Source organism: Vidua macroura, chromosome 7, assembly GCF_024509145.1.
Source record: "Vidua macroura isolate BioBank_ID:100142 chromosome 7, ASM2450914v1, whole genome shotgun sequence".
NCBI classification, from domain to species: domain Eukaryota; kingdom Metazoa; phylum Chordata; class Aves; order Passeriformes; family Viduidae; genus Vidua; species Vidua macroura.
In genome coordinates this window covers 19148985-19157259 of record NC_071577.1, presented here as the reverse complement: position 1 = coordinate 19157259, position 8275 = coordinate 19148985, and the positions used below count along the sequence as shown (strand labels likewise).

General features: G+C 41.9%; 2 long non-coding RNA genes across 2 annotated transcripts; one reads left to right on the top strand and one right to left on the bottom strand.

The window, feature by feature from the left end:
- Positions 1 to 2016: 2016 nt before the first annotated feature.
- Positions 2017 to 3636, bottom strand: LOC128810379 (uncharacterized). Its single transcript, XR_008438028.1, has 3 exons — positions 3554 to 3636; positions 2961 to 3076; positions 2017 to 2435 (listed from the first exon to the last, which is right to left on the bottom strand). It is a non-coding gene; the product is annotated as an uncharacterized LOC128810379 (long non-coding RNA).
- A 661-nt stretch (positions 3637 to 4297) lies between these two features.
- On the top strand, positions 4298 to 7449 carry LOC128810119 (uncharacterized). Its single transcript, XR_008437943.1, has 2 exons — positions 4298 to 4390; positions 6114 to 7449. It is a non-coding gene; the product is annotated as an uncharacterized LOC128810119 (long non-coding RNA).
- The last annotated feature ends 826 nt before the right edge of the window (positions 7450 to 8275 follow it).

Sequence of the window (8275 nt, the reverse complement as noted above, 5' to 3'; positions counted from 1 at the left end):
GGCACCATTCTGAAAAACTGGAACCACATTACAGGATACACCCTGCAAATCGCTGCACTGTCCAGTTCTTCAGGCAAAGAGCCCATTTCCCCACATGTTCCAGGCTCAATTCATCTATATGTGGAAGTGCTTGCCATCAGGACTGCCTAATGCTAGCACTGGGCTTGTGTAGGGGAAGGACGCCAGGACTCCTCCTTACAAGGCCAGCACTGTCTGGATGGGATATTTCTGTAGGTGACTACAGCTGAGAAACATTTGTATTTTAATAAGGAAAGGACTACACAAGTTGACGCGGTGGGAGTTTTGCCTGAAGTCTGAGAGACTGAAGGTCCTCAGAGCACAGGGTGTGCTCTGCCCCACAGCCAAAGCTCAGGGGAGCTAAGCTGCTCAGCAGTTAACAGGTACAGTGGGGAAGGCTCTTAGGCGCTTTTTTCAGCAAACAAATATGTGCCCCTACCCCCTTCCACTTAGGCAACACAGCGCATGGCTGTTTTTATTATGGTTCTGGCACTTCACACAGTCCAGCTTTACTTCAATAATAAAAATATAGAAATATAATTAGCATCTTTGTTTCAAGGCACTGAGTTTTTAAATTACCATGTGTGACAACTGTTATGGCAGTGAAATCGTTAAAATCATGTAAATACTTAAACCATGTAGGCCTGGGAGATTATAGTTTCATTAGAGAAAAGGCTATAAAGTTAGACCTAGGTAATTACCTTTCCCATTAATGCTCGAAAATTCTTTGCTCCACTGAGAAGTGATTGTGGTGCATCATGCCTTCTGTGCTTTTACATTCAAACTGCAGGAGCTTTTATTTCATCAGCACAAACTGCAAGGAAACAGCGGCAGCCTTCCAGGTGTACTTTGCAAATTGGGGTTTAAATGTGGAACACATCAAATTAAAATTCAATATTAATTATTTTGTCTTGCTAGGAGCCTGAGTAGTTTAAAGCAGCAAGGGTAATTGTCTAACTCATTGTATGTGTCTACAGTGAACTTAATCATTATGTCAGCTTCCTAATAAAAGGTTATTATAGAAACAAAGATCCCAATTTTACATATGGTAGGCAAGGGAGAATTCGAAGAGCTAGTCTCCAAGGTAGACTTGAGGTTCTTGACAAATGATGCCCATGCTGTGATCAGATACTTAACAAGAAATCTCGTTATTAACTAGGCCTGTACAGATAATTAGCACTTGAGCTTCAAATTTTAAATCTGGCTTGAGATGTATAATTTATCAAAAGCTCTAGCTCACTGTCAAAGTCCTATAATAAGGCAGTGTTATTGATGAATTGAGATTAAGAGCAGATTGAAGAGAAAATTAGGCCACTGGTTAGTCTGAAAGGTCTGATTTCAATATTTGCAGTACTAATTTGGTATTATTTTGGTAAATGGATGTGGTCCCCAAGTGCTACACAGTATAAAAGAATAAACTGTAAGTCATTATTCTAACAAAAAAAGTATTGTTTACTGTATGCTGAATTTTGCAGCACTAGCAGTCTGCTTAATAAGCTTCTTTACAGGATAAGTGTACCTGTTTTTATTGCATTAATTTATTATAACACATAGAGAATGCTGGGGTTTTATTCAGGTTTAGAAAATGTAGCTTCTTTACCTTAAAGATTATATTACATTAGACTAATGATGATCGTGTATGCCAATCCCTAGTTTAGCTCTTTCATTTCCATCTTTGAATTTTCTTTGAAGCATTCTTCACATCAGAGTGCAGATAAGTAGCATTTCATATATTCAAGCTACATAAAAAGAGCAATCTTTTTTTAATGATCACCGGTAGCAATTCATTGCAAGTGGTTCCAAGGAAAAAAATGAAAGAGTGACTGTATGTAATCTATCTACAGTAAACTGCAGCTGCAGGGGTGTTAGATACACATTCATGACCCTTAGCATACTAAATCTTTTTGATACACATAATAAAAAGACATTTAGGGCAATATCTGATATCCAGAATTATGCTGGGTAAAACGTAGGGTTGAGACAAGTTCTGTTTGTTTTTCTCAGGGTTTAATTCCTAGCCAAAGCACAGGGATCATATAAAAAAGGTGCTGTTTTACTGTATATCCTGTCAGATATTTATCAAATGCAACTGTGTATCATTGCATATATCTTATATTTCACATCAGTATCCTCCAACAAAATAATAATGTCAGTCACTGCCTGTTTCCAGGAAACTTTGCACCAACAATCCCCTGTAACCCGTTATTGGCAGCAGCTCCTTTCCTCTCAGTTTCCAGCTGTCCAGCGGGGTATGCCAAGTCACAGCAGGACCTTAGGAGTGTTTGTATTCAACTGTGGCACTGAGCTTTATGGAGATTTGCCTTGTATATTGTGCACTTGCAGACAAGCGGGATTTCCAGGACCCAGCGGGGGCTCCCCGGTGTTTATGCTGAGGAGGTTTGCCGGTTGGCAAATTGCTTTGGGCCAGAAACGTGTGACAGAAGAAAATGTATTGCATTAGCTTTTCTATCAATAACATCTTAACACTGAGTTATAACACAATTGCTTTCATGCTGATCCAGCCTCCTAATTTTAATTTTAGGACTGATTGAATTTTGCAATCAGGCATCTTTGGCTATACTGGAAAGAAAAGCCTTTTCATCCTTCCTTAGAAATAATACACCATTAAAAACATAAGCAACAAAAATATAAACAACTTCTACCACTCTAATGTGTCTTTTTCTAATACATATTTACACAAGTTTTGAAAATGTTCCATTTTTGATATATACATTATAATAATTTTAAGAAGACTTAAAATAATTTATACTTTTAGCTGTTACTCAGCTGTACATACTGGAGTATCATTTTGCAGAACTGCTTGAGTCTTAATAGATTTGTAAGGGATCCAAAAGAGGAGGGTATTGAATTCTCAGCAGACAGAAATGCTAATATGTACTTTTGTGTGGGTTTTCATTCAGTCATTTACATTTGTTACTCACCTATTATGGGCTGATCCTGATCTTGTTTATGCTGATGACACTTCTGAAATTTGAGATTAAGAGCCTCTCCCAACTGAATTAAGACTCATATTGGTGTAAGATGTAAATCTGAAGATCTTTAGAGATAATTTAAGATTTAAGATTAAAGTGATCCAGTTTAATGTTAGTCAGAAAAATAATTTAGGAAGTATTTTAGAACTTTAAATGACATTTTCAAGCATACTCAAAGATAAAAATATTTAGATATTTCAAAATCTAGGAGGAAAAAAATAGTCAATATATGCCAAACAGAAATATGGGGCACATCTCGAGACTCTGTCAATTTAGGACTTTGGAACGCCTCAGATAAGGCTGCTTTCTAATAAGTTTAGCTACCCAACTGTCTGACTTTAAAGTCCTTTCACACGAAACATTTACTCAGCTTGTAAGGGGACCTGCACACAAAAGTGGTGGTAGAATGTATGTTTCTATACTTGATTATAGTCATATAGCAAATCTAATAGAAATATAACAATTTTCATGAATTGAGGTAGGAAATAAGAGCTATCCAGTGATCACTGAGTTAAAGAATGGAAATGTTTAGAATACAATACCTGGCACCCTACACTGCCTCAGTAAAAACAAATGGATTTTATACCCAGGTGGTTCAAACTGTTGTTCCTGCATCTCCTTTTTAAGTGATTTGGTAGCGCTGATGTAAGTGCCATTGGTGTATGAAGAGTAGCACATAAGACAGCCGGGCTTGAGGATTCCTGTCGGCAGAATTTACAAACTGTGACTACTTAGTGCAGCGTGGCACAGGAAAACGGGATCTTGCCAGGACAAAGTCCTTTGCTAGCCCAGGCACACTCAATGCTACAGGTACTATTGTCATCTCAGTTATAAAATTGTGGGCGCTTGGCGATCGCTAGAAGAAAGGCAGAATTACGCCTTTTCTGCGTTCCCCCAGCAGTTGTGGCACACGAAACCGGCTTTAGGAGCTCAGGAGCGGGGCACAGGAGGCATGGGCCGGCGGGCGCGCACCGGGCGCGCTGCCGTGTGAGGGGCAGCCCGGCCGGGATCGCGCCCGGACAGGATCGCGCCCGGACAGGATCGCGCCCGGACAGGATCGCGCCCCGCCGGGATCGCGCCCCGCCGGGATCGCGCCCGGACGGGATCGCGCCCGGACAGGATCGCGCCCGGACAGGATCTCGCCCCGCCGGGATCGCGCCCGCCCGCGGCCCCGGCCCGCCCTTGCGCGCGGCCGCCGACAGGGGGCGCGCGCGCACCGCGGAAGGCCCGGCGCTGAGGGGCCGCGGGGCTGAGGGGCCGCCGGGCCGGGCCGGGGCCCGCCCGCTCCCGCTGCAGCCGCGGCCGGGCCGGCCGTCACGGGCTGGGGGTGCTGAGCAGCTGCAGGTGGCGGCGCCGCGTTCTGTTTACATCGGGCGGAAGTGAGCGCGATGCGGAATCGCCGGGTGTTGGCTTTTTCCGTGAAAAGGGCGAGAGCGACCGCCTGGGCGGAGGGCTGGGGTGCGGTGCGCACCCAAACTTCGGGAAAAGAAAGCATTCGGGATGCAGACCGAGGCGGAACAGCGGCCGGCGGTCCCCGTTGGGTTTGCATCACCCAAGGAGCCCTGGCGCTCTGCGGCGCCTTAGAGCGGGCAGCAGCCGGAGCAGCCCGGCTCGAACAAGCAATGGTGAAGAGCAGTGCCTGCAAACATAGAACTACACATTCACGGACGGGTTTTAAAACATACGCAGAGTTTGAATTCTGTCTCTTCCCCTTACCCCCCTTTTTTTCCTAAATTTAATTATTCCGGAGACAACTGTCCGGGAAACTCGCGGCATTTTCCAACTGGAGTAGAGCTCTATAGCCTGTGACAATGCACAGTGGTTGATGAGTTAGTTCTAGAGGCTTCTGAATTTTAATGATGTTGGAGATGATATTGTGTGTCCTTCAGCTTGTTAGAGTGACACTAGCACTCCATAAATCATAATACCTGTGTATTGTAAAATCAATACAAAAGTGCTATCTCAGCGCTAAACCTTAATAAGTTTTTCAGTGCTCTCACAGCCTAAACTTTGCTGTAATGCCATTGGACCTGCGGGTTGGGATCAGAGCATGCTTAATTTGTTTTGTAATAGAGACTTTTCTTTAATGAAGGACCGATTAGTAAAGCTTTGGTTGCCACTCTAGTAATCAGTTGGCAGAACAACCTCTGCAATTAAACTCATGTATCTCTGTCCTGAAGCAAAAAAAGCAGGCTTAAATAGTCAATAAATGTTAATCCAGTCAGAACCTGTCTGTGCCTTTGAAGGCTGCCCATGAGGGGTTTTTCAAATCACATTTTTTTTATCATTTTAAATATGGAGGTCCCTATAGAGCTGATAGGTAGCGTACAAGGCCTCCCACTGCTCTGTAATAAGATCTGGCATACTAAAGCTTTCTGTACAGGTCTGTCATCATTAGGTTTGTTTGTCCCTCCCCATTCCAGCATAACTGTCTGTATAGTTACTGGTTATGAAAAAAATAATTTTGCCTTTCTCACACATGAGAGTAAAAAGGCTGCTTCAAAAATCTTTATATAAAACATGTCACTGGATGCATATGAATTTTATAATTTACAAGTATTTCCCTCAAACTTTTTTCCATTATTATGTTTCTTTGTGGGATGATACCAAGGGGAAAAAGTTTACATTTACACATAAACTGCAAAGCATACATGGCAAGTATGGAACTGCCACACTGTCCTTGAAACAAGCACTAAGAGAAGTTCCACCTTATTTAGATTGCTATTGCTCTCTAGGTTATGCTTCTCATGAAATACTGCCAGGTACTCATCTAACTGCTTTCCAGTCTTTTCTGTTTGCTTTCCTTGCCTGTGAACAGGGTAACAAAAGCAAGCTGAAAACTAAAACAGTGGGAGTTAGCAGAAAGTTGTCAGATAGAGTTGGAGAGGGCAACTCTTCTGGAGTAAAAGAAAGAAGAAATTCCCAGTCTTTCTGTTTGGGGAAACAATCATTGCTATGAACTTCATTTTCTTCCATTTCCCAGCCTATTTTTCTATCTACTCCTTTAGCTGCATGCATGATGCACATAGAACATTAACATACATGGGAAAGTGTGTTAAATAGCCTAATCAAAACTGGCATCTCCTTTATGTTGTTTTGTAGAATTTAGCTTTTGTTCTTCATTGTGAGACTGAGAGCTTCACACAAAAAGATTAAGAGATCTGAATGAATCATTGGATTGGAAAGAAGAATTTCCTGCTGGAGAGAGAGGGGGGAAAGAAGGGTATCAGTCTCTTCTTACAAAGGACCAAATTCATCACTAGTACAACATTCTGATTTCCTTGGAAGTCACTGTTCCTGCCACTGTTCCATGGCCTGGGAGTGTTTGGAGAACACAGAAGGGAAACTTGCGATGGCCCTCTAGACAATGCAATCATGCACGGTTTCAGCAAAGGCAGTAAGTGCCAATACTGTGATGAGATGTTCACTGCTCTTTCCTGTTGGCTGCCACAATGGTACAAACCACCAAGCTGGCTTTAGTTTAAGGGAGGAAGCCAAGGAAATAATAGCTAAGTGTAGTACTGTAGGTATTATTATTAACTACAGTCATATTACTTACAAATATACACATATAACCTCCATATCATTATTTTAAATTATTTTTAAATTTTAGACTTTTATTAATATCATTATGGATTTTTTTAAAATACAAAAATATACATTTGAAAAACTACCACTCATCCTTCCTTTTTTTTTTCAACCCCTGCCATGGTACAAGACCAATCACAGGCAGTGACAGAAGTCATAACGTAACAACCCAGTATATATGAGGTTGGTCAAGTTCAGCCTGAGGTACACATTTTTTACTAACATTTGCTGTATTTCCCTTTTCATTATACCTGATTCCATCTTTAGTTTTGATCATTTAATTCAGACTAGTTATGGTACAGGTGCTTGTCCTGATTTACCTCTTACACCACCTCTGATTTCAGCCTCACCTCTGATTTCTGTATATATTTCTTTCAGCAGCTGGAATTAAGCAGGATCTAACCAGAGTTTTGTCTTCCTTCACCCTCCTGTGTTCTCAGCAGTCACCGGCAGCAGCCCTTGGATTCCTGTTCAGTTGGGTTGTGTGCAATGTTGCAGAAATCATAAAGGAGATTCTTTTAGAAATACAGAAATCAAAACTGCCGGGAAAAAGGAGCCAGACAGCGCCTTTCAGAAAAAAACAGTACAAGCAGAGGGATTCCAAATAGGCAAAGGATATCTTTAAATATTGGGAATTGCTTATTAAGCACATGAAGCTGTAGAGGCCGTACAGTCCTAGGCAATGACAGCACAATAGCATGGATATCCTGAAGTAGGCCTGACAGTCCTACTGATCTAAAGATTATGTTATTATGTTCCTCTACTATAATACATTCATTTTTGCATGTAAAAATCTTTTTTTTTCCTAGTGAGATATGTTAAATAAAGTTCTTACATGTTTTTGACTGCATTTGGCTCATCATGTAGTTTAGTCAGCACATCCCCAAGTTTAAGAAAGCAGGACTTAAGCCAGACAGCTGTTGAGTACTCCCAGAAGGGAATCAAAGGAAGCAAACACCTCTTAAGCAAAACTGTACATGAGATACGTACTATCACAGAAGACTTACTAAAGGATGAAGAAATGCAGCACTTAGAGAGAGGATGCTCACAATGTCTAATAAGGCAGGGAAAAGTGAGTGTGAGGATGGACAGAGATTGGCTGTAGCCTTGGGGTTGGCCCATGGCTGTGTATAAAATCCCTCTAGCTGCTCTCCAATATGTCTGCTCACCCATCCCTGCAGTCTATTTAAGTATTAACTAATCTTGCAAGAGAACAAAGCTCAGATGAGCAGAACTGATGTTGATTTCTTAGCTTGGATCAGTGAAACTGGCTTCTGACAACATGGTCACAAAGCTGACTGAGTAAGGTCAGTGGAAAGCGGCAGATTTAGGGAGCCATGCATACCCTCTTCATTCAAGAAATTCAGTTTATTTGGTATTATTGCTTAACTCGGCCAGCATGTTCTGGAGAGCTAGAGGTGTTTGTGTGCAAGTGAGTTTCCTATATATGCTGGAACTGGGGTGGGGAGATGAAGTGGGACACTAAGCACTAGGTTTTGTTTACTTTCCACTGGGTACTAGCGCTTGCTAGTACCCAGTGGAAAGTAAATCCATGTGAAATCTCCATGGTCACAGCCTGATAATGATCAGAAAATTTAAACCAGTCCACAAGGTGACAATTGGTGCCTGGAGAGGCACATACCTATCTACTACATCTGCTTCATGTGCTTTTCCAC